Source organism: Macaca mulatta, chromosome 14, assembly GCF_049350105.2.
Source record: "Macaca mulatta isolate MMU2019108-1 chromosome 14, T2T-MMU8v2.0, whole genome shotgun sequence".
Classification (NCBI taxonomy): Eukaryota; Metazoa; Chordata; class Mammalia; order Primates; family Cercopithecidae; genus Macaca; species Macaca mulatta.
In genome coordinates, this window is record NC_133419.1 from 111,777,746 (window position 1) to 111,805,479 (window position 27,734).

At 39.8% G+C, this 27,734-nt stretch overlaps 1 long non-coding RNA gene across 1 annotated transcript in view; it reads right to left on the reverse strand.

Moving 5' to 3' along the window:
- LOC144334455 (uncharacterized) overlaps positions 1-27,734 on the reverse strand; it is an 88,841-nt gene that overhangs the window by 21,524 nt on the left and 39,583 nt on the right. The window contains exon 2 of the long non-coding RNA XR_013404277.1: positions 25,466-25,526. This is a non-coding gene — a long non-coding RNA (uncharacterized LOC144334455). The remainder of the gene's footprint in view (positions 1-25,465; positions 25,527-27,734) is intronic.

Below are 27,734 nucleotides of genomic sequence, written 5' to 3' on the forward strand. Positions count from 1 at the left end.
CGTGTTTCTTAATGGAGATAGTAACATCTTCCTGGAAGGGTATCACAGGAATTGCAGAATTCACTGGATGTTTACAATGTGCAATGCACCCTGCTAGAGCTTTATAAGCACCTCACTAAATTCTTACAGCGAACTTATGAGCCAGGGATTATTATCCCCACCCCATTTGCTTTCCAAGTGTACAGATAAGGGATCACCTGCATTGCATTAAGTAAATTACCTGGAATCTACCAGCTAATTGGGGAGGGGGGGGCGCAAAGGTGATGTAGGTGAAAGCTCTTAGGAGTTGCTGAATGGACAAAGGATCATCAGCTACATTTTCCTGCTTCTCTTAAAAACCTGAAATCTTCCCTTTTGAATGACAGAAAGACTGAGTGTTGGCCTCTCATGCTTTTTTTTTTTTTTTTCCTTTTGCCTCTTGGGCAGTTCAACTTAACATTCATTAACAGTAACTCTGTTTCATGAATATTTTATTCCCCCAATTTTTTCATGGTTTTCAATTTCCTATTTTAGAACCTCTATTACAGCAACGTTTGTTGGAATCAATTTAATAACCTTCTGAAAGCAGATAAACTACAAATCCAGGGTCTGTAAATGGGCTGGCTACTAGCTATTGGATGGACACAGCCCTAATTTAAAAACAGTTACTTTTTTAAAAAGTCAAACATACTAGAATGCTTGAATTCAAATGATGACTTAAACCTCCAGAGCCTAAACATACATTTCAATGATAAATATTCCAAAAATCTTGAATGGCTCCTTCTCAGGAATTGCCACTAATATCTATGATACCATTTTCCCATCTTTAAAATGATGGCAGATTCACATTTGGGATGAGGGGTTTAATTTTTGGAAATAGAAAAACAAAGTTGTTGACTAAGATGAATGATTAAACTGGGAAATGTGGGCTTTGGTCTGATACCAGATCACTATTCAAAATACGAGACTGATGATCCTTCTCACGAGGTTTCTGAATTGACTAGAAAGACATCATCAAATCCTAAACATCAGACATTGGAAAAATATGCCTAGAAAGCCATTGAAAAGAGGAGGTCACTTTTGAAGGAAGAGACTCTGTCCTTCTGAGGGGAAGGATAACATGGAGGTAGGAGGACCACAGCGAGGGGGAGCTGTAAAAGCCACAGGAGGACAAGCTTAGGTGTGGCCAAGAAAAACTTGAATTAAGCTTCTGAGAAGCAAAGGGGAGGCTGGGTGCGGTGGCTCACGCCTGTAATCCCAGCACTTTGGGAGGCTGAAGTGGGTGGATCACTTGAGGTCAGGATTTCAAGACCAGCCTGGCCAACAGGGTGAAACCCTGTCACTACTAAAAACTCAAAAATTAGCCAGGCATGGTGGTGGGGAGCTGTAATCCCAGATAGTTGGGAGGCTGAGGCAGGAGAATCACTTGAACTTGGGAGGCAGAGGTTGCAGTGAGCTGATATTGTGCCACAGCACTCCAGCCTGGGCAACAGAGCAAGCATCCACAAAAAAAGAAAAAAAAGCAGCAGCAGCAAAGGGGAATAGGGGCTAAAAGTCAGAGAACTCCTGCTTCCTTGTTTAGTACAGATCAGATTACTATGGAAAGAAACATCAGGAACTCTCATTTCAAGGGCCAACCTTAAGTGAAAGAGGTGAGAGAGGAAGAAAGGTTAACATAGTCAGCACATGCAAAGAAAAGCAGAACAAATCTTAGTCTACCACATGATAGTCACTGGCATCTGGGCTAAGTATCTCACGTGTATTCTGAGTGTATTCATGTGTATTCTCACGTATTCTGAGACACTCAGTTCATTATGCTCAAATCTAATTTAGCACTAATTCCCATTGTTCAAAGGACTTTCATATCCTTGTTTCAATGAATGCCCACAACACCCTTGTGATGTGAGTGGGGTAGGTAATGTTATGAAACCTATTTGATAGTAAGAAGGCCAAGATTCAAACAAATTTGTTGACTAATCAATTACCCAAGGTCACTCAACTTATTAGTGGCTAAACCATGACTGCTAGAACTTCGATCTGTTGGCTTCAACTTTTGAATTTAACTATCAACTACTTTTCTATCCTCATTATCAACAAAGACATTTACATTCTGAGATATTTTCTACAAAGAAATTATTCTAGCAATTTTAGCAGTCTTTATTAGTATATTGGATATAACATCAAGAATAGCTTCAAAAATTAGAGAAGACTCTTCTAATAACTTGTGTTTGAAAACCTAAGAATACCTACATACATGTTCCATCACCCTCTTCCTTTGAATGAAGCAAAAGGGGTACAAATAACATTTCTGTGATATAAGCTGTGCTTTCTTTTCACAGATACTTAAGGTCTTCGATGAACAGCCAATTATTCTTCCTAAAACCTACACCATGGCACAGACTCCTTCAGTCCTATTTGTCTGCCCAACCTAGCCAATACCAAGACAGATGGAGAACAGGTCCCTCTCAAGCTCCCATGACTCAATTTACTGCTCGCCTCTTAGTAATCCAGATAGGAACTCAGCAATATTTAAGCTTCAGCAGCCTTGAAAGCCAAACCAAGTTTTACTCCTACACCTGAGTTTGATCCAAATCTTCAAAGAATGGAAGGAAAGGCTAAGATGTAGACTGCTCAAAGATGGGATCTCTCATTAATTTCTTTCTTTTCAGCATCAGTGTGATACCTGTAACATACTTAGAACTTAAAGTAGATGAAGAAAAAAGTGGGAAAGATGGAAGGGAGGAGGGAAGAAAGAAAAGAAGAAAGGAGGAGAGAGGGACAGAGTCAGGAGAAGGACCTACATCTTTAATCCTGACCAAGGATTAAAGCCTGGTCCTGTCTCTGTTCCTGGACCTTCTGGCAAGGCAAAGAAGTGAGATCCCTCAGCAGCCTGCTCTCCTGCTTTCAACCCTTGATGACTTTAATGAAGAACAGTTATAAAAATACTTGGTTTGTGTTCAGAAAAACTGCCAAGAAACAGGGGAAAATGAAGACTGGGAGTTGACTCTAACCAGAGGCGTTTTCAATAGGAATTCTTGGCTTGCTTTCTCTCCATGAGCTATGCCCACCTCAGGAGCTTTCATGGGGATAACACAGAGATTTTCTTTTGAAAAGACTCTTACTGTGCTTTACGGGGTCTGTGAGTTGCACTCTATCCTCTGGGGCATAAATTTACCAAGGAGATGGTGGGGGTCATCATTCTTCCACGGACAAGCACATCTTCTCTATGACCCCTGCCAATCTTCCCCAAGACTATGCTGACATGGTAGTCTACAGCCAGCTAGCAACCATGCTATGGCTTATGCAGGTTTTGGCTTCACACATTCATTTTGCAATTATTTCTTAATTGTTTACCATGTATCTGGCACTGTGCATTATTTCCCCTCCCCTCCTGCACAACAGTACCATGGAAGACAGAAGTTTGTGGCAGAAGGTTATGTTTCCCAGTGGCCCTTTGCTCATTTACAACATTCTGAACTTCTTCCCAGCACCTCTGGAGGAAGAACCCTCGAGTGCACTGGGAGCAGGATCTACAATGGCTTCTAATTTACTAACACATAAAATTAAGATATTTTTGCCTGACTTTCAAGATATTTATCATTCAGTAGTACCATCCTCCCTTGCCCCACAAATGTGACAAGTGACAAACTCTCTCCTTGACCTAATTCTAGTCGGGCTCCCCTAGGCCCTCAAGACTCCAAACTCATGTTCTCTCCTTGGCCCATTTAGTCCAGTTTTAGCAAAAATCCTGCTGAATCAGTTTCATGAACATCGCCCACCCTTAATATCTGATCAAATTCCCCATCCCCCATGCTCAATATCTTATCATTTTGCCCTACCTTCCGCAAGAATCCTATCGAAAGTCCGTTTAGCCTGAACCTCCCTCCTATCTTTGTTATTTTCCCTTAACAATTTTCTATCCAGTGACCTCCCACCCTGTTTCTTGGCTCTAAGTCTCCATTTGTCCTTGTATTTGGAATGGAGTTCAGTTCTATGCTGAGGTGTCTTTCCCCCTATTGCAATAGTTCCTGAATAAAATTTGCAAACACCATTTTAACTTCTGTCAGGCTCTGGTTTTCTTTAACACAAGCTCCTCCCAGCCTTCTGTATTTCCTTTCATGTCAGGGTCATTGCTAGTCCATATGGTACCTTTGTACAAATTAGAAACAAGTGTTTCTTCCTGAATTTTTTTTCATCAACAATCAAGAAGATTGTTCAGAATATACTAGTTTTGTTAGAACAAAACATTTTATTATCATCTTCAGAAAATTATCGTAATAACCTACAAATGATGCTATCTGCAGTGTGACTGTGCTCTTTAAATCTGGCACCTCTGAGCACGCATGACAGGAGTGCTGTGTGTTATGTCTTTCACTTGAGTGCTTCTACTTCTCACTTCCTTCCATATAATTTGCCACCTTTTGAAGCCCAAATCGCACCTCAAGCTCTCCATGACTATTTCCCTGATGACTTATTCATATACTCTCCAAATATTATTTGAGCACTTATCATCTGCCAGGGTCTCATCTATACACCAGGAATACACAACAGGGAACAATGGGCAAAGATGAGCAAGGTTGCTTTCTCATAGAAAGATGATACACAGATGAACAAATTGTTATATAATAGAAATCATAAGGATTCTACCTTAACAGTCAGTCAGTCAGCTCTGGTGCTCATGAAGGGTCTTGGAGAAGTGGATTTCTTCTCCCTCTCTCCCTCTACAGGCACACTCACACTGAACTCGCATGAAAGAAACCCAGCTTTCTGGAACACTTCAGGGTGACTGCATCCCCACAGGAATGCCCCCTTAGTTCAGGTTTGCACAAGAAATAGATCCCAACCTCTCTATACATGGAACATCAGCATTTCTGCAGAGGAAGAGAGGTGCCTGTCTGATCTGAATAGTCAGAACACTGGATTAGGAGTTTGACTGGGAGTCAGATCACTTGCCTGCTGGCCTGTAAGGAGAGCTGTGATGGCTCTCTTGCTTCCTCCTCAAAAGACCTCAGTGAATTTCACTGAGAGCTTCCCCAGCCACCTTTTTGGGACTGGGACTTCTGCCCACCACTGGGGTATTGCATTTACCCATGGCTTTAGCGACAGCTGTTTTTTACTCATGGGTACCTCCTACTAGTCTGAAGCTGGAACTGTCCAATCCAGTGAATAAAATACCAGTGAAACAAAGTTTTAAAGTGCACATCACTAGGGAATGAGATAAGTTCCATGACACCTCTGCCCTTCCAGTTCCACAACACCTCTGCCCTTCCAGTTCCACGACACCTCTGCCCTTCCAGTTCCACAGGAGACAGTGAACCTGCTCACACACCCAGCACATTGCTACTACCACCAGTATCTGAGAAACCTATCCCACAAAGATTGTCTATAACCCAGGAACCATACAGAGTCTTTGCCATTGAAAGCATCCAGAGCTGAAGCAAGGAGACAATAAACTAGAAACATTAAACTCACATACTCAAAAGGAAAAAAAATTTAAACCCAGTTGAATCAAAATTAACTTAAAAATAATTAGAAGAAGTAGTGTACTCATAGGAAAAGGAACCAGAAAACTAATTCTGGCAATATGGAAAAAACAGGGTTCCATAGTACCACCAAATATCACACCAGCTTTCCAGCAGTGGATCCAAACCAAGATGAAATCTTTGAAATCTCAAATAATTAGTAAAGTTTATTATCAATTTACTGAAGGAGATACAAAAGAAAGAAAACCAACATAAATAAATTTAAAAAAATTTAAAAAACAATTTAAGATGTGAATGAAAAATTTTCTGAAGAGATAGATATTTTTTTAAAAATGCCAATCAGAACTTCTGGAAAGAACAGACTCATTTAGGGAATTACAAAATGCAGTGGAAAGTTTTAATAGACTAGACCAAGTAGAAGAACTAACTTCAGAACCCAAAGGCGAGGCTTTTGAGTTAACCTAATCAAACAAAATAAAGAGAAAAGAACTAAAAGAAATTAAGTCTCCAGGAAATATGGGATTGTGTGAAATGACCAAACCTAAGAATTACAGGTGTTCCTAAAGGAGAAGAAAAAGCAAAAATTTTGGAAAACGTATTTGAGGGAATAATTGAGGAAAACTTCCTGACTCTCTGGACTTGCTAGAGATTTAGACATCCAAATTTAAGAAGCTCAAAGAACTTCTAGAAGACTCATTGCAAAATGGACATCACCAAGGCAAACAGTCATCAGGCTATCTAAAGTCAATGTAAAGAAAAGAATTCTGAGAGCAGTGAGACAAAAATATGAGCTAACTTATTAAGGAAAACCTATTAGACTAACAGCTGACTTCTCAGCAGAAATCTTACAAGCCAGAAGAGACTGGAGTCCTACCTTTAGTCTCTTTAAACAGAGAAACTGTCAGCCAAGAATTTGGTATCCAGCAAAACTATTTCATAAATGAAGGAGAGATAAAGTCTTTCTCAGACAAGCAACTGCTGAGGGAATTTGTCAATATGAGATCAGTTCTATAAGAAATGCTAAAAGGAGTTCTAAATCTTGAAAGAAAAGGTCAATATGCACCAGAATAGAAGCTTCTGAAAGCATAATATTCACAAGGCCTATAAAACAATAACACAATGAAGAAAACAAAGTCAGTAGGTAAAAATCTCACAATGACTGGAACAAAATTAATGTTGAATGTAAGTGTTCTAAAGGGTGTATTTAAAAATACAGATTGGCAGAATGGATAAAAAAGTCACAAACCAAACAGTTGCTGTCTTTAGGAGATCACACCTAACATGTAAGGATTCTCACAAACTCAAGGTAAAGAGGGAGAAAACATATTTCATGCAAATGGAAACCAAAAGCAAGCAGGAGTAGCTATTCTTATATCAGATATGATAGACTTTAAAGCAAAACAGCAAAAGAAAGACAAAGAAGGTCATTATACAATGATAAAACGATCAATTCAAAAAGAAGATATAATAATCCTAAATATATATGCACCTAAAGCCATAGCTCCCGGATTCATAAAGCAATTACTACTCGAATAAGAAAAGAGATAGACAGCAATACAATAATAGTGGAGAACTTCAACATTCCACTGACAGCACTGAACAGACTATCAAGACAAAGTCAACAAAGAAATACTGAACTTAAACTGCACTCTAGAACAAATGGACCTAACAGATATTTACAAAACAATCTACCCAAGAGTTGCAGAATATACACTCTTCTTATCAACACATGTAACATTCTCCAAGATAGACCACATGATAGGCCACAAAATAAGTCTCAATACATTTTTAAAAATTAAAATCATGTCAAGTACCTTCTCAGACCACAGCAGAATAAAACTAGAAATTAGTTCCAAAAGGAACTCTCAAAACTACACAAATGCATTGGAATTAAACAATCTACTCCTGAATGATTTTTGAGTTAACAATGAAATCAAGATAAAAATTAAACATTATTCTGAATGAATGATAACAATGACACAAGTTATCAAAACCTCTGGGATATAGCAAAAGCAATGCTAAAAGGAAAGTTTATAGTGCTAAATGCCTACATCAAAAAGTATGAAACATCACAAATTGACAACCTTATATCACACTTCAAGGAACAAGGGAAATCAGAACACACCAAAACCAAAGCTGGCAAAAAAATAAAATAAAATAAAACAAAATAAGAAAAGATCAGAGCAGAAGTAAATGAAATTGAATCTAAAGATCAATGAAGCAAAATGCTGGTTCTTTGAAAACATAAATAAATTTGACAGATCACTAGCTAGATTAACCAAGAAAGAAGAAGAAAGAAGAAAGAAGATCCAAAAAAGCTGAAATGAAAATGGAGACATTACAACTGAAACCACAGAAATACAAAATATCATTTAAGACTACTATAAACACAACTCTGCACAAAAACTAGAAAATATGGAGGAAATGGATAAATTCCTGGAAACATATAACAACCCTAGTTTCAATCAGGAAGAAATAGAAATCTTGAACAGACCAATAGCAAGCAGTGAGGTTGAATAAGTAATTCCTTTAAAAACTCAAAAAAAAAAAGAAAAAGAAAAAAGAAAAAAAAGAAAAGCCTAGTGCTGGACTACTTCACAGATAAATTCTACCAGACATTCAAAGAAGAATTGCTACCAATTTTACTGAAACTATTTCAAAAGATTGAGGAGGGACTCCTGCCAAACTCATCCTATGAAGCCAGAATCACCCTGATACCTAAGCCAGGAAAGGACATAACAAAAAAAGAAAACTATGCACCAATATCCTGTATGAATATAGATGCAAAAATCCTCAACAAAGTACTAGCAAACCGAATCCAATAGCACATAAAAAAAACATCACCATGATCAAGTGGGTTTCATTCTAGGGATGCATGGATGGTTCAACATACACAAGTCAATAAATGTGATTCATCACACAAACATAATTAAAAACAAAAACCATATTACCATCTCCATAAATGCAGGACAAGCATTCACTAAAATTCAGCATTTAATGACTAAAACCCTCAACAACCTAGGCATAGCATAGAAGGAATATACTTTATTAAAAAGTCAAAAATAACAGATACTGGCAAGGTTGTGGAGAAAAAGGACCACTTATACACTGTTGATTGGAGTGTAAATTAGTTCAAAAACAGTGAAAGACAGTGTGGTGATTCATCAGAGACCTAAAAACATAAACACCATTCAACCCAGAATTCCCATTACTAGCTACATATCCAAGGGAATATAAATCATTCTATTACAACGACATATGCACACATATGTTCATTGCAGCTCTATTCACAATAGCAAAGACATGGAATCAACCTAAATGCCCATCGATGGTAGACTAGATAAAGAAAATGTGGTACATATACACTATGAAATACTATGCAGCCATTAAAAAGAACAAGATAATGTCCTGTGCAGGAACATAATGCAGCTGGAGGCTATTTTCCTTAGCAAACTAACACACAAACAGAAAACCAAATACTGCATGTTCTCACTTATAAGTGGGAGCTCAATGATGAGAACACATGGACACAAGGCAGAGAACAATAGACCTGGGGGCCTACTGGAGGACAAAGGGTAGAAGAAGGGAGAGGATCAGAAAAAATAACTACTTGGTGCTACGTTTAATACCTACCTAAGTGATGAAATAATCTGTACAACAAATCCCCATGACATGAGTTTACCTATATAACTGATATGGTTTGGCTGTGTCCCAACCCAAATTTTATCTTGAATTATAATCCCTATAATCCCTATGTGTCTAGGGAGAGACCCGGTGGGAGGTGATTGGATCATGGGAGCATTTCCCCCATGCTGTTTTCATGATAGTGGGGGAGCTCTCATGAGATCTGATGGTTTTATAAGGGGCTCCTCCTCCATCATTCCTCACTCTTCTCTCTCTCGCCGCCTACTGCCATGTAATACATGCCTCTTGCCCTTCCACCATGATTGTAAGTTACCTGAGGCCTCCCCAGCCATGTGGAACTGCGAGTCAATTAAACCTCTTTCCTTCATAAATTACCAAGTCTCAGGTGTTTCTTTAGAGCAGTGTGAAAATACAATGACAAACCTGTACATGAACCCCTGAATTTAAAAGTTAAATAATAATAATAATAAAATCCATATATCACGAACCCACAGCTAATTTCATATTGAACAGTGAAAAGTCAAAAGCATTCCCCCTAAGAACTGAAACCAGACAAGGATGCACACTTTCACCACTTCTATTCAACATAGTACTGGAAGTCCTAACCAGAGCAATCAGGTAAGAGAAAGAAATAAAGAACACCCAAATTGGAAAAGAGGAAGTCAAACTATTTCTACTTGCTGATAATATGATCTTGTACCTAGAAAACCCTGAAGACTCTTCCAAAAGACGCCTAGATCTGATGAATGAATTCAGTAAAGTCTCAGGTTACAAAATCAATATACACAAATCAGTAGCACTGCTATATACCATCAGTGACCAAGTTGAGAATCAAATCAAGAACTCAGTTCCTTTTACAATAGCTACAAAAAAAAAAAAAAAAAATCCAGGAATATACTTAGCCAAAGAGATGAAAGATCTCTAAAAGGAGAACTACAAAACACTGATGAAAGAAATCATGGATGACAGAAACAAATGGAAATACATTCCATGCTCATGGATTTCAAGAATTGATATTATAAAAATGGCCATACGTTTCAAAGTAACCTACAAATTGAAAGCTACTTCTATCAAAATACGAATATAATTTTTCACATAATTAGAAAAAACAATTCTAAAATTCATAAAATTCAATTCTAAAACCCAAAAAGCCCAAGTAGCAAAGCAATCCTAAGCAAAAAGAATAAATTTGGAGGCATCACATTACCCAACTTCAAATTATACTACAAGGCTACATTAACCAGAACAGCATGGTACTGGTATAAAAGTAGATGCATAGACCAAATGGAACAGAATACAGAATCCAGAAATAAACCCAAATATTTGCAAGCAATTGATCTTTGACAAGGCATACAAAAACGTAATTTGGAGAAAGGACACTCTCTTCAATAAATTGTGATGGGAAAATTGAATAGCTACATGTGGAAGAATGAAACTGCATTCGTATCTCTCGCCATGTGCAAAAATTAACTTCAGGTAGGTTAAAGACCTAAATCTAAGAGCTAAATCATAAAAATTATAAAAGAAAACTTAGTAAAATTCTTGTGGATATTGGCCTAGGTGAAGAATTTATAACTAAGACCTAGAAAGCAAATGCAACAACAACAAAAATAATAAATTGGACCCAGCTAAACTAAGAAGTTTCTGCACCTCAAAAGAAATAATAGAATAAAAAGACAACCTACAGAATGAGAGAAAATATTTGCAAATTATTTTTCTGACAAAGGACTAATATTCAGAATCTACAAGAAATGCAAACAAATTAGCAAGAAAAAAACAAATAATCCCATTAAAAAGTGGGCAAACGACATGGATAAACATTTCTCAAAAGAAGATATATAAGTGGCCAACAAACATATGAAAAAATGTTCAACATCACCAATCATCAGGGAAATGAAAATCAAAACCACAATGAGTTACCACCTTACCCCAGACCAAATGGCCATTATTAAAAAGTCAAACAACAAAGATATTGCCATGAATGCAATACAAAGGGAATACTTATACACTGCTGATGGGAAAGTAAATTAGTACAACCTTTATGGAAAACAGTATGGAGATTTCTCAAAGAATTAAAAGTAGATCTACCATTCAATTTAGCAACCCCACTATTGAGGACCTACACAAAGGAAAAGAAGTCACTTTATTAAAAAAGACACGTGTACACATATGTTTGTCACAACACAATTCACAATTGCAAAGACACAGAATCAACCTAAGTGCCCATCAACCAATGAGTGGATAAAGAAAATGTGACTCTCTCTCTCTCTCTATATATATATACACACACACACACACACACATAAACATAAACATATACCATGGAACATTACTCAGCCATAAAAAGAATAAAATAATGTATTTTCCAGTAACTTTGATGGAACTGGAGGCCATTATTCTAAGTGAAGTAACTCAGGAATCAAAAACCAGATCCTGCATGTTCTCACTTACAAGTGAGAGCTAAGCTACGGGTATACAGACATATAGCACGGTGCAATGGACTTTGGAGCTGCAAAATGGGGAGGGTGGGAGAGCAATAAGGGATTAAAAGGCTGCCTATTAGGTACAGTATATACTACTCGGGTGATGGGTACACTATAATCCTAGACTTCACCACTATACAATTCATTCATGTAACCAAAAGCCACTTGTACCCCTAAAGTTATTGAAATGAAAAATATTTTTAAAAAGAAATGGCAGGGCAATAAAGAATATAAAATGGTAACAAGCTAGTGAATAATGAGGGGATTACTTAAGAAAAGATGGTCAGGGAAGGCCATTCTGAAGAGCTGATATTTGAATGAGATATTAGCTATGCAAGGACTTTGGGAAGAGCATTTCAGTTACAAAGAATAGAAAAGTCAAAGACTGAGGCAGGACTGTGTTTGGCATGCTCATGTATCAGGAAGGAAGACTGCCATGTGGTAGGGAACACAGGTAAAGACGTCAGCAGGGCTAGATTATACGAGGTTTTGTAGTCATGTTAAAGACTTTTGATTTTATTCTAGGATTTTAAACAGTATTTACAAGTTACATGATCTGATTCAAAGTTTTAAGAAATCTCTCTGTCCATGCTGCAGAAAATGAATGGGAAGAGCTAAAATGGATCAGGAAAGCTAGCTGGGTGAAGAGCAGTTAGTCTATCTAATGTATAAGAGTACTTTCCAATTAAGACACTTCCTGATTTCAAAATATATTATAAAACTACAGTAATCAAAACAGAATGGTATTGGCATAAAGACAGCTGTATAAACCAATGGAACAGATTTGCGATCCCAGAAACAAAATCATCAATATTCAGCAAACTGATCTTCAACATTGGTTTCAAGAATACACAATGGAAAAAGAACAGTCTCTTCAACAAATGGTCTGGGGGACACTGTATATGCACATGCAAAAGATAAAATTGTAGCCTTATCTTACACTATAGACAAAAATAAACTCAAAATCGATTAAAGACTTAAAGGTAAGACCTGAAACTGGAATGGTGATTCCCAGGGGCTAGGGGAAGGGAAATAGGGAAATGGGCATAAAATTTCAGTTAAATAAGATGAATAAGTTCTAGAGATCTGTACCTATATATATCTGTACCTGTACCTTGTACCTATAGTAATTAATACTGTATTGTACACTTAAAAATTTGTTAAGAGGATCGATCTCATATTAAATGTTCTCACTATAATAAAATACTTTTTTTAAAAAAAGGAATTAATGAAAAATCTTCAGTAATGCACAGACTTTAAGCAGAGGCTTGAGAAACAGCTTTGAGGCCAAGCTTCCAGGAGGATTTCCCTGTGGCAGGACCAGCTTGAGAGTAGCACAACTAGTTCATAGCTTGACTCGGCCTGACAGAGAGGTCCCTTCTGCATCAGGATAGCTACTGGAGCATTGTTGCCCCATGCTTCCATTCCACCACCAGGAGCTCAGTGGCTTGAGGTAGGAACAGAGCTCTACCACGACCTAGGATGAATCAGGCAGTTCCTTCCCAAGACTTTAAAAGAGTCTGGGGTCATGGATAGGTCTAGTCAGAGCCTGTACATGAATGCAGGAGTCCAATTACCATACACCACGAAGATCAACACTGGAGGCCAAGACCAAAGAAACCAGAGATAGGAAACAAGTCTGGAATATTGGTCCTAAATGACTGGGCTAAGAAGATGAGATCAAAATGGCAGAAGGCCAGGAAGCTGAGGGAGAAGAAGCAATTTTATAGTCATTTGCATAATAACTTGATTAATATTTTTCTCCCCCATTAGATAAAAGTTCTGTAAAGGCAGGGACTATGCTATATCTGTTTGCTCACCATAACATAGCTTCATAATGGAGTACTACATCCTTGGTGTTTATTCAATGTAAAAAGAGTCATATAAAGATATATTCTATGATTTTTCTAACACTTCCACTGAGAATATTGTTGCCTAGTTTCCTCATATAAGACACTGTCTGACAAATCTTAAAGTGTACTGCCAGTTGATGATGTTTTATTTCTTGATATTGGTGCTTGTTTCATGGCTGTGTTTGCTTGTGAAAATTCATGGAGTTATAAACTTATGATTTGGGACCATGAGCCAGCAGATCTGACAATGCTAAAGATACTGTGGTGCATATGATGCTGGTTTTAGCCTCTGTCACAACTAGAATAATCCCAGAACCCTCAGTGTCTGGAACCAGGCCATCCTTCTCTGTCAGAGAAGTAGCAGAGTCTGCCAGGCTCCAGGGCCCTAGTGTATTTGGAGTTACACATCATTATGTGGGCATTATCAGATCCACCATGTCAGAAGGGTGAGTGTGGACAGTAGTAATACATCATACCCAATGGAAATGATCAACTCAGGATGGGGCCTGGGCAGTTGTATTAGTCTGTTTTCATGCTGCTAATAAAAACATATCCGAGACTGGGTAATTTATAAAGGAAAGAGATTTAATTGACTCACAATTCAGCTGGGGAGGCCTCAGGAAACTTACAATCATGGTGGAATGGGAAACTAACACATCCTTCTTCACCTGGCAGCAGGTGAGAGAAGTACAGAGCAAAAGGTGGGGAAAGCTCCTTATAAAACCATCAGATCTCATGAGAACTCACTATCCTGAAAACAACACAGAGATAACTGCCCCCATTATTCAATTACCCCCCCACTGGGTCCCTCCCACAACACATGGGGATTATAGGAACTAAAATTCAAGATGAGATTTGGGTGGGGACACAGCCAAACCATAGCAGCAGTCCAAGAAGCACAAATTAAGAATTTCAAGCGAGTAGACCTGATACAGTTTAGATATTTGTCCCTCCCCATATCTCAGGTTGAAATGTAATCCCCAATGTTGGAGGTGGGGCCTGGTGGGAGGTGTTGGGTCATGGGGCAGATTCCTCCCGGTTTGGTGCTGTCCTTGCAATAGCGAGTGGGCTCTCATGAGATCTGGTGGTTTGAAAGTGTATGGCATCCCCCCACACCAACCTCCTTGCTCCCTCTCTCACCATGTGCCACGCATACTCTTGCTTCACCTTCCTCCCTGAATAAAAGTTCCCTGAAGCCACCCCATAAACTGAGCAGGTGCCGGTGCCATGTTTCCTGTATAGCCTGCAGAGTCATGAGCTAATTAAACCTCTTTTCTACATAAATTACCCCTGGTAATCACCAATCCAGTTTCAAGTCTTACCTTTAAGTCTTCAATCGATTTTGAGTTGACATTTGTGTATAGTGTAAGATAAGGCTACAGTTTTATTCTTTTGCATGTATATATACAGTGTCCCTCAGATCATTTGTTGAAGGGACTGTTCTTTCCTCGTTGTGTATTCTTGAAATCCATGCTGAAAATCCATTTACTGAATATTGATGATTTTATTTCTGGGCTCACACATCTGTTCCATTGGTTTATATATCTGTCCTTATGCTCATACCATTCTGTTTTGATGGTGATGCGGTTCATGGTAAAACAGTATCCCATGATCACACACCCATTGTTATACACTCTTTGCCAAAAATTAGGTCCATTGGTCTGAACCAATGTTATGCAAGATCCCATGCTGGTAAGTTAGGCATCCTGCAAGTCCTTAGGTGTAGTGCTGGGAGAGCTATGGAGGGCAGGCAGTATGAACCCATATCCAGAGTAGGTGTTATCAGTTCCATAAGGAGTAATTACTACCCCTTTGTAGGGTAAAAGGGCTATGATGTAATCAACCTGCTCCCAGTGGCTGATTGGTTTCCTCATGTGATGATGCCACGTGAAGAGTTTAGTAGAGTCTCTCCTGCTGACAGTTTGGGCACTCAGCTGTGGCAGTGGCTAGACCAGCCTTGGTAAGAGGGAGTCTATGCTGTTGGGCATAGCCTCCATCCATAAATGGCTCATTTTTCAAGCACTGGGGTGGCTGAGGAGAGAGCCTGCCTGATATCCGCATGACACGTTGCCCTCTTTGCCTTGTTGTTGAGTGCCTCTTCTCTGGTGGGCATTAATGTGAGGCAACACAGACATGCCTGCTTTGTTCTCCCTCCCATTGCTCATCCATGTCTCACCCCCAGAATTCCACGTCTTTTATATTTTAATCTTGCTTCTTCCAGACTCTAATCACCCAAAAAAAGTCGTTTTCTGTGTTCATCCCAACCTCAGATCACTTAACCCTCAACACAAAGTAAACGATCAAATTCACTGCTTGCAACTATGCCCCTTGACAGGATTTTCCTCTGGTACTACCTATGTGGGTCACCTCTGAGTCCAGCTAAACTGTAGTAGCAGTTCACTTTGGGCTAGCACCTACATAATAAGCCCCAATATTTTTGAGGAGATGGTCATAGAGAACCCCCTGTAAGGACATAGGTATGAAGTGAACAGAGGTAGGTGACATAGAAATACGGATCCTGTGTTACGCCATTCTTGCATTGCTATAAAGAAATACCTGAAACTAGGAATGCAACTAGTTCACAACTAGTCCACAGCTAGCCTAGAATAGTGAAATAGCCTATTATAGGCTTAGCTAAGACATTGGCTCTAGGATGGTTACTGGCGGTGTTTGAGTGCTCTTCTCCAAGATGATGTACGTATATGCATAATAGTTTGTGTATGGTGCTGAGTACCCAACAGCTGGAATGCACATGCGACAAAACCAAGAGACGAATGTAAGATTAACCCTTTCTATCATCGCTGTCATAGACCCACTTAGGGGATTGCTTCCTATATCCACACACTTGGATTCTGCTAGACTAGATGTCCTGGTTGATGGGGTCAGGGGGTGAGATGGGAAGGGACCTTTCCACTAACAGATGTTTAAAGATCCCAAGTTATGACCCCCACCTGTTCTCTTTGGGCTCCTCATACTGGTGGATCAATATGCAAAGTAAAGAATATTGAGGTGAAGGTCGTCAACTCTGGTTACCTTGAGAAGCTAGGATTCTACAACACAACGGAGGCAGAGAACTCAAGAGACTCTTTATGGTGAATCCGTGCCCAGTATTCCATACCCAGCAATAGTAATAAACAGACAATTACAGCATCCAAAGCCCCAAAGTGCCAAAGCAACCTAAGGACTCAGACATCTTGGAGATGGAGGTCTGGGTTGTCCCATCTGGCAAGCAAACTCCCCCAGCTGAACCACTGGCTGAGGGGGAAGATTGACATTGGAGGAGACCCTGTAATACAGCCTTAGCACTTGTTGGAATTAAGCTGGTTCCACTGATTCACCTACATTAAATTATTTGTAGAGATTGTGAACTGGCCACCAATGAATTGGGCTTAGTGGAAGGCTAAGAAATCTGTATGGTGAACAGTGTAAGGGTGTAGACTATTCTCGATTGCCTTTTGTTCATGGTCTTAACCTGCTCTTGTTCTTACCTTTGATTCTAGGCACAGGTATAACAATCAGTTCCAGATAGGCTTTAACCCACTTTTCATTGACAATGCCTTCCCTCAAATAAGCACCACAGGCTTCTTTGAAGGATACCTCAGGAAATACTACTGGCTCCATTCATGCACAATCCAGAAATGAAGAGGAGTTAACACTCCAAGAGGCAACCACTTGACAAATAGGAGTTGTACCTTTTGGATTAATTCTTCTCTCTTTTGTTCTTCAGCTGGACCTATTTTGAGACACAGGGTACACGCTCCTTAGAAGATCCCAGAAGGTTCAAGCACCACGGTAATAACTAGTTTACTAAAATACTCTTGCATTGATTTCCCACCTCTCCTGTTAACTCTCCCCAGCCTCTCACTCCAATTCCCTAGGATCACATCCCCAAATAAACCATCTAAACACAAGCCCTTGTTTCAGGCACTGATTTCTAGAACCATCACGGGTTAGACTACTCCCACAATCACATTCTTGAAAAACTGCCTCTCCTTTATAATTTTACCTCCAATAGTCACACCATCCTTACTCTCTTAATTCCAATATGAGCATTCTTCAGCATCACAGGGACCTCCCATCTTGACATTGTGTCCAGAACTGGTACCTTCCAGTGGGTTCTTGGTCTCGCTAACTTTGAGAATGAAGCCGTGGACCCTCGCGGTGAGTGTTACAGTTCTTAAAGATGGTGTGTTCGGAGTTTTTTCCTTCAGATGTTCGTGGTCTGGCTGACTCCAGGAGTGAAGGTGCAGACCTTTGCAGTGAGTGTTACAGTTCTTAAAGGTGGTGCATCCAGAGTTGTTCATTCCTCACGGGGGGTTCGTGGTCTCGCTGACTTCAAGAGTGAAGCTGCAGACCTTCGCACAGTAAGTGTTACAGCTCTTAAAGGTGGCGGAAAGTGGCGTCCAGAGTTGTTCGTTCCTCCAGGGTGGGTTCGTGGTCTGGCTGGCTTCAGGAGTGAAGCTGCAGTCCTTAGCTGGTGAGTGTTTCGGCTCATAAAGGTAGTGTAGACCCAAAGAGTGAACAGCAGCAGCAAGATTTAATGTAAAGAGCAAAAGCACAAACCTTCCACAAAGGGGATGCGACCCAGTTGCCCGGGCTGGTTCCGGTGGCCTGCTTTTATTCCCTTATTTGGCCCCACCCACATCCTGCTGATTGGTCCATTTTACAGAGTGCTGATTGGTCCATTTTACAGAGTGTTGATTGGTCCGTTTTGACAGAGTGCTGATTAGTGCATTTACAAACCTTTAGCTAGACAGAGTGCTGATTGGTACATTTACAATCCTTTAGCTAGACAGAAAAGTTCACCAAGTCTCCACCAGATTAACTAGACAGAGAGCGCTGATTGGTGCATTTACAATCCTTTAGCTAGACACAGAGCACTGATTGGTGCATTTATAATCCTTTAGCTAGACAGAAAAGTTCTCAAAGTCCCCTCCCGACCCAGAAGGTCAGCTGGCTTCACGTCTCAATGTCACCTCACCTTCTCTCGCTTTGTTTCCCATCCGAGACAGACCCATAACCCCCCACATTAATCATCGAATTATCCATTTCTTGGAAACCCTAACCCCTGGGTCTTTCCTTAAAGCACCGTCACATTGAAAAATCTCGGAGAAAGGCTCTGTGGTTTTTGCTGCGTAGTGCCTATTTACCTTTCCCGTAATGACAGTTCTTCAAATTCTCCTTGGAGCCACTCTTTCTACCACCTAGTCCATGATGCCACAGGTAGAACATGTGATGGGGCTCAAGACTATCAATATGTTGCCACAGAGATAGGTACAGGAATAACTCAAGCCATCAGGCCCAGTCAGAGCAAATGCCAGGACTTTTGCTTGAGTGATCAGGAAGAGTAAGGCGTCTTATTACTGCCTGTTTCAGAATGGAACTAATCTAGAAAAGGCAGATGAGCAAAATCAGTCCTAATGACATCATTTGAACACCTGTACCAAATTTTATTTAGACATCTGGACTCTTGGATGTTTCAGTTCTTTAGCTAATGTATCCCCTATTTAAGCTAAATTGGGTTGGCTTTTCTTTTACTTGCAACCAGTCCTAATTAATTCTCCTCTACCTGTCTTACCATTTAACTTCTCCACTTCTAATATGATTAAATAAAAATCCTGCTCTAAATTCATAGTCCTCTAAATTAATTGCTGTCCTCAACACCACCTCATAATCACTCTTTATAACACACACACGGAATGTATGTATCGCATATATACACATACATATAAACATGTATGATTAATTCTTTTCATTAAATTGTTTCACATCCTCTGTTTTCTCTCCTCTTCTATAAATGGCTGTTTACAACTTTCTCTACCCTCTTCAAGCCTCCTTCTCATTCTCTCTTCTTTATATTCAGCAGAAGACTTGCAGGATAACTCACTAACCAAATCAAAGTCATCTTTTTTTTTTAATTCTTCTATTTATAAGGGTTATTAGCAACTAGTAACAACTGCAGTATAATTATTATACTATAAATATAGAATGAAGACTTTTTCTCTTTTGTATTTTAGAAACTCTTTGAACTTTATAACCCAAGACCTGGCACAGCATCTGCTATGTGGTTGATGCTCAGGATATATTTTTTAATGAATAAATGATTCTTTCTTTTATCTAAATATAATCCACCTAGTAAATATATATATATATATGGCATATATATCTCATATATATGTGGAATATATATGTATCTCATATATATGTATATATGAACACACATATAAACCTGTATGTGTATACTGTCAGTGGTATTAGTAATTAGTACAGCCATTTTGGAAAACAGTATGGCGCTTTCTCAGAAAACTAAAAATTGAATTATTATATATGATAAAGCAAGGCCACTACTGGGTGTATACCCCACCCCAAATTGAAATAGAAGAGATGTCTGTATGCCCATGTTAATTGCAGCATTATTCGCTTCTGTTGGAAACAACCTGTCTATCAACAAGCAAATGGGTTTTTAAAATGGGTTACATATACACAACGCAATACTATTCAGCCTTTAAAAATCAGAAAATTCTGTCATCTGCCATAACACAGATGAACCTAGAGGTCATTATGTTAAGTGAAATGAGCCAGACATAGACAAATACTATATGATCTCACTTATACGTGGAATCTTAAAAAGTTGAACTCACAGAAGTGGAGAGTAGACTGGTGGTTACCAGACACTGGGGGAGGGGAGAGGACCAGGAAAGAAGAGATGTTGGTCAATGGTTACAAAGTTTCAGTAGGACAAGAAGAATAAGTTCTGTGATCTGTTGCACAGCAAGGTGACTATTTAGTTAATAATAATATATTGTATATTTCAAAATAGCTAAAAGAGAGGATGTTAAACATTCTCACCAGAAATAAATAATAAATTATTGCATAGATCTGTGAATTCACCTGATTTGATCATTCCACAATGTATACATATATCAAAACATCGCCTTATACCCCATAAAGAGCATTATTTTCCATTAAAAATAAAATAAAACAAAAATATATGCATGTATGCTTTTTTATTAAATTAGCTAAAATCCTTTAATATGTAGATAAGTAAAAAAATACATGTGAAAGCATTTATCTTTTTTCCCGTTCCCATACTACACAGAATATTGATTGCGGAAAGGGTTCTTCTTAATAGAGAGCCTCTCTCTTCATCTCTAGCCCCTTCCTGATGCTTCCTAACCTCTGACTGAGAGTACTCACTAGAGTCAACCCACATTTTAGAATAAAGCTAAATGCAACAGTAAGTAGCCAACAATAAAAATGCACTATGTCTTCTAAATTTGGAGAGCAACAAGAAATATAATAGCTGCTTAGAGTGGAACAGAATCTCAGGATTCATCTATTTCAACTGCACTGACAGAGGAGGAAACTGATACCTAGGGAAGTTAGGTGACTTTCTCAAGGTCAACTGGCATTGTTGGAACTAGAACTCAAGTTCCACCCCAGAGATTTCCTCATGATAGCGCTACTCTCTTCACAATGCCCACTATCCCATCCAGTTATTTTAGGTATAGACAGTTTTCCAAAAGCTCTCCTTATGCATTTGCCCATGCAGGCCCCAGGTCAGGACATGCAGAACTCAGGAAAATAACATTTGTTGTGATCCTATCTATAAAAGTCTCTCATTGTGCTTAACCCAGCTCAGCTTTCCATCTATAGTAATGAAGTGGGTTAAGTTTGAAGTCAATACCACGATCAGAAGGGCCATTGATAAGGATCTTAGGTTATTAACAAAACTCATTTCTTCTGCCCCATCAGCCGATTCCATTGACGCGCCAACCCCAACTCTAAACAATATATCAAAAAGGAAGCTAATCGGCCAATAGCGCAGTCTCTGCAATGAGGTCCAGATATTTTGGAATGCCTATTTAACCAGGAAGCTGAAGTGCCTCAGCATGTATTTTTTAAAAACTAGAGAAGTATGAAGAATCAAAATGTTTATCTGTTCATGACACAATAAGAAACATACACCTTGGAACTAAAAAATAAGTTTTTAAAAAATGTATTTAGAAAAAGGAGGAAACGGCTGGGTGTGGTGGCTCATGCCTGTAATCCCAGCTCTTTGGGAGACCCAGGCAGGTGGATCACGAGGTCAGGAGATCGAGAACATCCTGGTCAATGTGGTGAAACCCTGTCTCTGCTAAAATACAAACAAACAAAAAAATTAGCCAGGCGTGGTGGCACACGCCTGTAGTCCCAACTACTCGGGAGGCTGAGGCAGGGGAATTGCTTGAACCCCGGAGGCGGAGGTTGCAGTGAGCTGAGATCATGCCACTGCACTCTAGCCTGGCAACAGAGCGAGAGTCTGGCAAGAAAAGAAAGAAAGAGAGAGAGAGAGAAAGAAAGAGGAAGAATAAACAAGTAACATGCAAACACCCTTTGGCGATACTATTTCAAGCATATAACCTTATAAAAAGTTTTCAGTTGAACAATATTTATTTAGCACCTACTATGTGCTCTGTGCTAAGTCCTAAGATGAGAAAGATCACTGAGATGGGAACTCTGCCCTCAACGAGCTCCTGCAATGATTACACACAGTTCTCCTGACCCCTAGTTCTCATTAAAGCCAATAGCCACTTCTTCCCCTATTCCCCAAATTCAACTCTTCCTCCTCCCATATTCTGTTATGTTCCCATTTAAGCCTCAACCATTTCTTTTACGTATTATTTGTATTTTTTGAGACACAGTCTCACTCTGTCACCCAAGCTGGAGTGCAGTGGTGTGATCTGTGATCTTGGTTCACTGCAACCTCTGCCTCCTGGGTTTCAGTGATTCTTGTGCCTCAGCCTCCCAAGTAGCTGGGATTACAGGCATATGCCACCATGTGAAATAATCTTAAGCCATAAATAAGAAATGAAATCCTGTCTTTGCAGCAACATGGATGAAACTGGAGGCCACTATTTTAAGTGAAACAACTCAGAAACAGAAAAATTTTTATTTATTTATTTTATTTTATTTATTTATTTATTTATTTAATTTTTTTGGAGAAACAGGGTTTTACCATGTTGGCCAGGCTGGTCTCAAACTCCTGGCTCAAGTGATCTAGCACCTTGGCCTCTGAAAGTGCTGGAATTACAGGCTTGAGCCACCACGCCTGGCCAATCACTTCTTATTTGGGTAATTGCAGTTAGTTTGTATGCCAGGTTGAGGAGCTCTTCACACTTGATTCAAATTTACAAAGGTCATGTGTTCTTGTGCCTAGTATGTTACCTGTGGCATTCTACTTCCTCTCCAGACCTTCTTCCAGTCCTTCACCTAACTTCCTTCTTCAGGTCCTTTGCCTGACTTTCCTCTCTTCATGACTGTCTTCTCTCTAATTTACTGCCCTTCCCCATCAGACTTCCTCCTTCTCATGTCCCTTTTGCTGACTCCATGAACCTAAAGCTAATGGGCTCTTAGGTGACTTGGATTTCTATTTCCATTCCCAACTCCAAATCCTTCCTTTTTTTTTTCTTACCCAGCTTTGAAATTACTGCATATTCCATATCTTACAGACTTCTTTTAAAAAATTTTTTATTTGTATAAATGTAAGGGTTACAAGTGTAATTTTGCTACATGGATAGACTACATAGTGGTGAAGTCCAGGCTTTTAGTGTATCCATCATCCGAATAACTAATACACCCTTTAAGTAATGTCTTATCATGCCCCCCCACGCCCCCACTTTTCTGAGTCTCCTTTGTTTATTATTGTGTATCTATGTTCATGTGTATATGTTATTTAACTCTCACTCATAAGTAATAAGATGTGGTATTTTTCTGTTTCTGAGTTGTTTCACTTAAAATAGTGGCCTCCAGCTTCATCCATGTTGCTGCAAAGACAGGATTTCATTTCTTATTTATGGCTTAAGATTATTTCACTGTATATATACACCACATTTTCTTTATCTAATCATCCATTGATGGGCACTTAGGTTGATTTCATATCTCGGCTATTGTAGTAAACATTTGAATTCATGTATCTTTTTGGTGTAATGATTATACCAGACTTCTTTTCTCTTGTTTCCTTCCTACAGTCAGCAGAAGGGAGAAATTGCTCACCACCTGAACCTAAGAAATCCACTCATCCCTTCCCTTTGCAGAACCCATTGGTCCATCCTACCCCTAAAATTAGGCTTGTAACTCAGAGAACACAGGCTCTCCTTTTCATTGTATCATCTGTGGTCCCCCAGCACATACCTCCCTGTGGCTAAAATGGGAATGCAGCCACAAAACAGAATTTCTTAGAATCTACTCACTCACAGTCTTCAAGAAAGCTCAGGCCCTTGAAATTCTTCCCAAATAATTCTGGGAAGGCATAAGCTCATGCTTTGGCTGGCACATGCCTGTCCCCACGTCCCCCCGACTTTTCTCTTCTGCTCTGGATCACCGTAATAATGACTTCCGTTGCTGCAGATGACAAAGGAGCAGCTGTGCTATGGTTCCCGCCAGCCCTGCCAGTGCCTCTGCTAAGGCTGCCAACTGAGCAAGGCTCATCTGGATTCCTCATTCTCTGTCCTTGACCATGGAAGACACTGCTGATGCCAGCAGAAAGAGCTGATTCCATCAATGTCCCCGCTGCATCTGCTGTCAGTCTCCATGCCACACCACACGCACACCACTACAGAGACACTGCTGTCAGCGACAAGGGCACTCTCTCCTATTTCCACTGGCACCAATTCTGCTGACATCTTCAGCTCTCGGTAGCCCACGGAGATTTTAGCAAACCAATCTTTCATTGGTTTTTCTCTGTTTTTTACCAGAGCTACCTGAACCCAGGACTCAGATATGAATCCAGAGTTGCTGAATCATTGGACAGCTGAGTGATAAACCCCTGGGCTGCATTTAGCATCACTCTTCCCCTCCTGTACTCACCCAGAATGTTCTTGAGTTAAGCCCTTGCTTCTCAGCTCTCCCTTCGTTAGAATGAGTTCTCTTCTCATGTAAACAGACCTCTGGCAGGCTTACCCTGCCAGTTCTCCCATTATGCCAAAAAATCCACTAAAGAGTACAGGAGAAAACCTAGGCAAAAACGAGTGACCAAAAATGGGGACATCTGCCCAGAAAAAGAAACCTCTTGACAATACCCTTTAGATATATATGGCCTAACACAGTGGTTCTCAATCGATGAGCTGCCATTAAGAAAATAAATTAGAAAATTTACTAAAGAGAATCCTGTTTATTTGTCCAGCCATTTGTTTCTTCTGAATGAGAGCTTTTTCTCTTAATTATAGTTCTTAGTGACTGTCAGTAATGGACAGTTTATTTATTGCACAATCTCTTAGAATTCAATTCTCTCATGACTGTAAACAGCTAATATTTCCACAGAATCAAGTTCTCAATGTTTCTCAGGGCCTTATTTAGAGTTAGTGACTGGGTTTCACAACAGTAACACAAGCTCAAGTCTACAAACTACTGCCTCATGCGCATTCCCTCAAGTAGACATTTGCAGGAGGGACAAACCCCAGTGTAATTGCGCAGACTGTTAAGAGTGCTGTGATTCTTCCAAGGTGCCTACCCACAGGACTCATTCAAATACTACAGTCTCTTTTTCCTAGGAAAATTGAATTTTCCCTAAACATTTTCTCATAAGCTAGATTTCTTTCTTTTGAGGATCCCTGTTGCTTATATAAACTATCTCCACTTTTCTTTGGTCAAGCTGTGGTAAAGCAGAAGATGTCTGTTTCTAATTGTTTTCTTACTCTTGGCTCTGAACTTCACACGCTTTTAGCTGATGCACTTCCTGAAATCACTTCTTTCCCGGGGAGTGTAGCCTTGCTAATGCAAACCATGGTCAGCCCCTTGGGCAGGTTTTATCTGCACAGGAATGTCTTGATCAGAGATTGCTGTTCTTATATCCTGCTTGTGTGACCATGGGCATTATTTGATTTGATTCTATTAGATCAAGTTCATGGTAGACTGTCTTTTCTTTCTATGCTACACTGATTTTGTTATGCTTTTTACATGCCAGTGGTTCTCAACACCGCCACACTTAACCTTTTCTCTAAGAACATCCTTTCAGTAATTTATCATAAAATTGCACACTGACCTGAGCTTGGGTATCTTCAGTCAGCTTTGTCTTGATCACAATTGTTGCTCTAGTCTGCGGGCTTCCAGATCAGGAGAAGAAAGAGGAAGGGAGAAAAAGCACACAATGAGGAATTAGGAGTCTTGTGTAAATATTGTTTACAAAGAAGCATCTAGAGTACATGCTATTTTCTTTATAAAAAAGTATTTGAATGTACTATGTAACAGAACTCATGGAGTTTTATGTTTCAAACACTTATCTACTTGTATATCTTTGAGCAGGCTCTTAATTTCTCTGTGTTTCAACTCCCTTCTGCATAAAGTCAGAACAATCCTGTCTGCCCTGTCATCTCCTAGAAGTCAGGATCCTGTGAGATAATCCCATGAGTTGATTTTAAAATATATAAGGCATTACTCACCTGTAATTTGATAATATTGTCACTAGAAGAATAGAACTAACATGTCTAGAGAAAGAAGTCATTTTCTTACTAAATGAGTTCCCTTAACTCTCAGGATTGGCCTTCTGATAAGCAGCGTGTTAATCTGTTTTGTGTTGCTATAAAGGAATACCTGAGATTGGGCACTTTATAAAGAAAAGAGGTTTATTTGGCTTGCAGTTCTGTAGGCTAAACAAACATGGCACCAGCATCTGCTTGGCTTCTGGTGAGGGACTCAGGAAGCTTTTCCTCAAGGCAGAAGGTGAAGTGGGAGTAAGTGTGTCACACGGTGAGAAGGGGACCGAGAGAGAGGATGAGGTGCCAGCTCCCTTTAAACAACCAGCTCTCACATGAACTCACAGAGTGAGAATCCCTCATTACCACAAGGATGACACCAAGCCATTCATGAGGGGTCCACACCCATGACCTGAACACTGCCCACCAGGCCCTGCCTCTAACACTGGGATCACATTGCAACATGAGGTTTGGAGGGGACAAACATCCAAACTATATCCAACAGAATAGACAGTTTCTGTGTGGTGAAATTCCAAGAGATTTGGAAAACATCCTTGACCCAAAAGATGACATTGCCACCTGCTCACTGATATTTAAAATACAATCAATCACCAAAGATACATTTAATGGTTAGTGACTAAAACCTCATGAAGGAAAAACACGCTGACATAGATTTATTCAAGTGTATGGCAAAAATTAAGAACTGGTTCTAGAACCCATCCTAGGAGCAGATTTGGATGTTACGGAGTCAGGCAATGCTTGCTTGGTATTCATGTCTCATAAAGCGTGTGAAGTTTGGCTTCCTCCAGACAGTTTCTCACTCTTGGTTCATCAGTTCATTTCAAAATGGCATTAAAAGATGGTAAAATAGCAATCACCTCCCAGAATCACAGTTGATGATTGACCACAATGGGTATCCCACCCCCATATTGGGGACTGCTGGTCGAGTCTGTAGGTCCACAGACTGGGCTGGGATATTCAAAACCCTCTTACCAAAGCCAGGCTGAACCACAGTATGTCAAAAAAGAAAGGACATTTTAGAGACTAATCAAGGAATCAGTAACTTAGATAGCCACAGAGGACTGGTGGGTAGCATGAATGTGCGAATGAGGATGGTATGAGATAATAGGGAGTGGTAGGGTCTGTGGTAAACTAAAGAAGGAACACATGTGCACCATAGATATTTAAATTCAAATCTAATTGAAAGTTGTGTTGATCAAATCAAATATGTCCACAATCACATTTGGCCACCAGGCTGCCAGCGTGTGACTTCTGATCCAGCCCCACTTCATTATAAAGGCAACCTGTGGGTACTACTGCAGTTACAGGACCCCACATTACAATGTCTCAGCTTGATGGTTAAACTTCAAACTTCCCCTGTCCAGATGAACCTCAGTTGTTCCTGGATGCATCACAACTTTGTGATTCAGACACCATGTGCTTCTTTTCTGCTCTTTCCCATCCTCTCCTGCTCTATCTCCTCTTGGGCTGCTAATCTTAAAGCTGTGCGAAGAGCCTCATTGTATCGAATACCAATGATGCCTTTGCAGAAACATCTATATCTATTCCAAGGGTGCTACCCCAGCACCCTCAACACACCACTTTCAGTCTGCACAGAGGGGAGAATCACTCTCTGTTTGATTCAGTGCTACACTTTGCAACCTGGGCCCCAAAGTCACACTGGGTAAGCCCAGAATTGCAGAAGGCTCCTTTGGAAAGCAGTCCCTATGACTTCTTTTCTCTGTGCTCATCTCTCCTACATAACTGTAAGATAAACACACAAACACCATCCATCTCTGTCAGAATGAGCCACAGGGCAGGCACGGTGCACAGACCGCC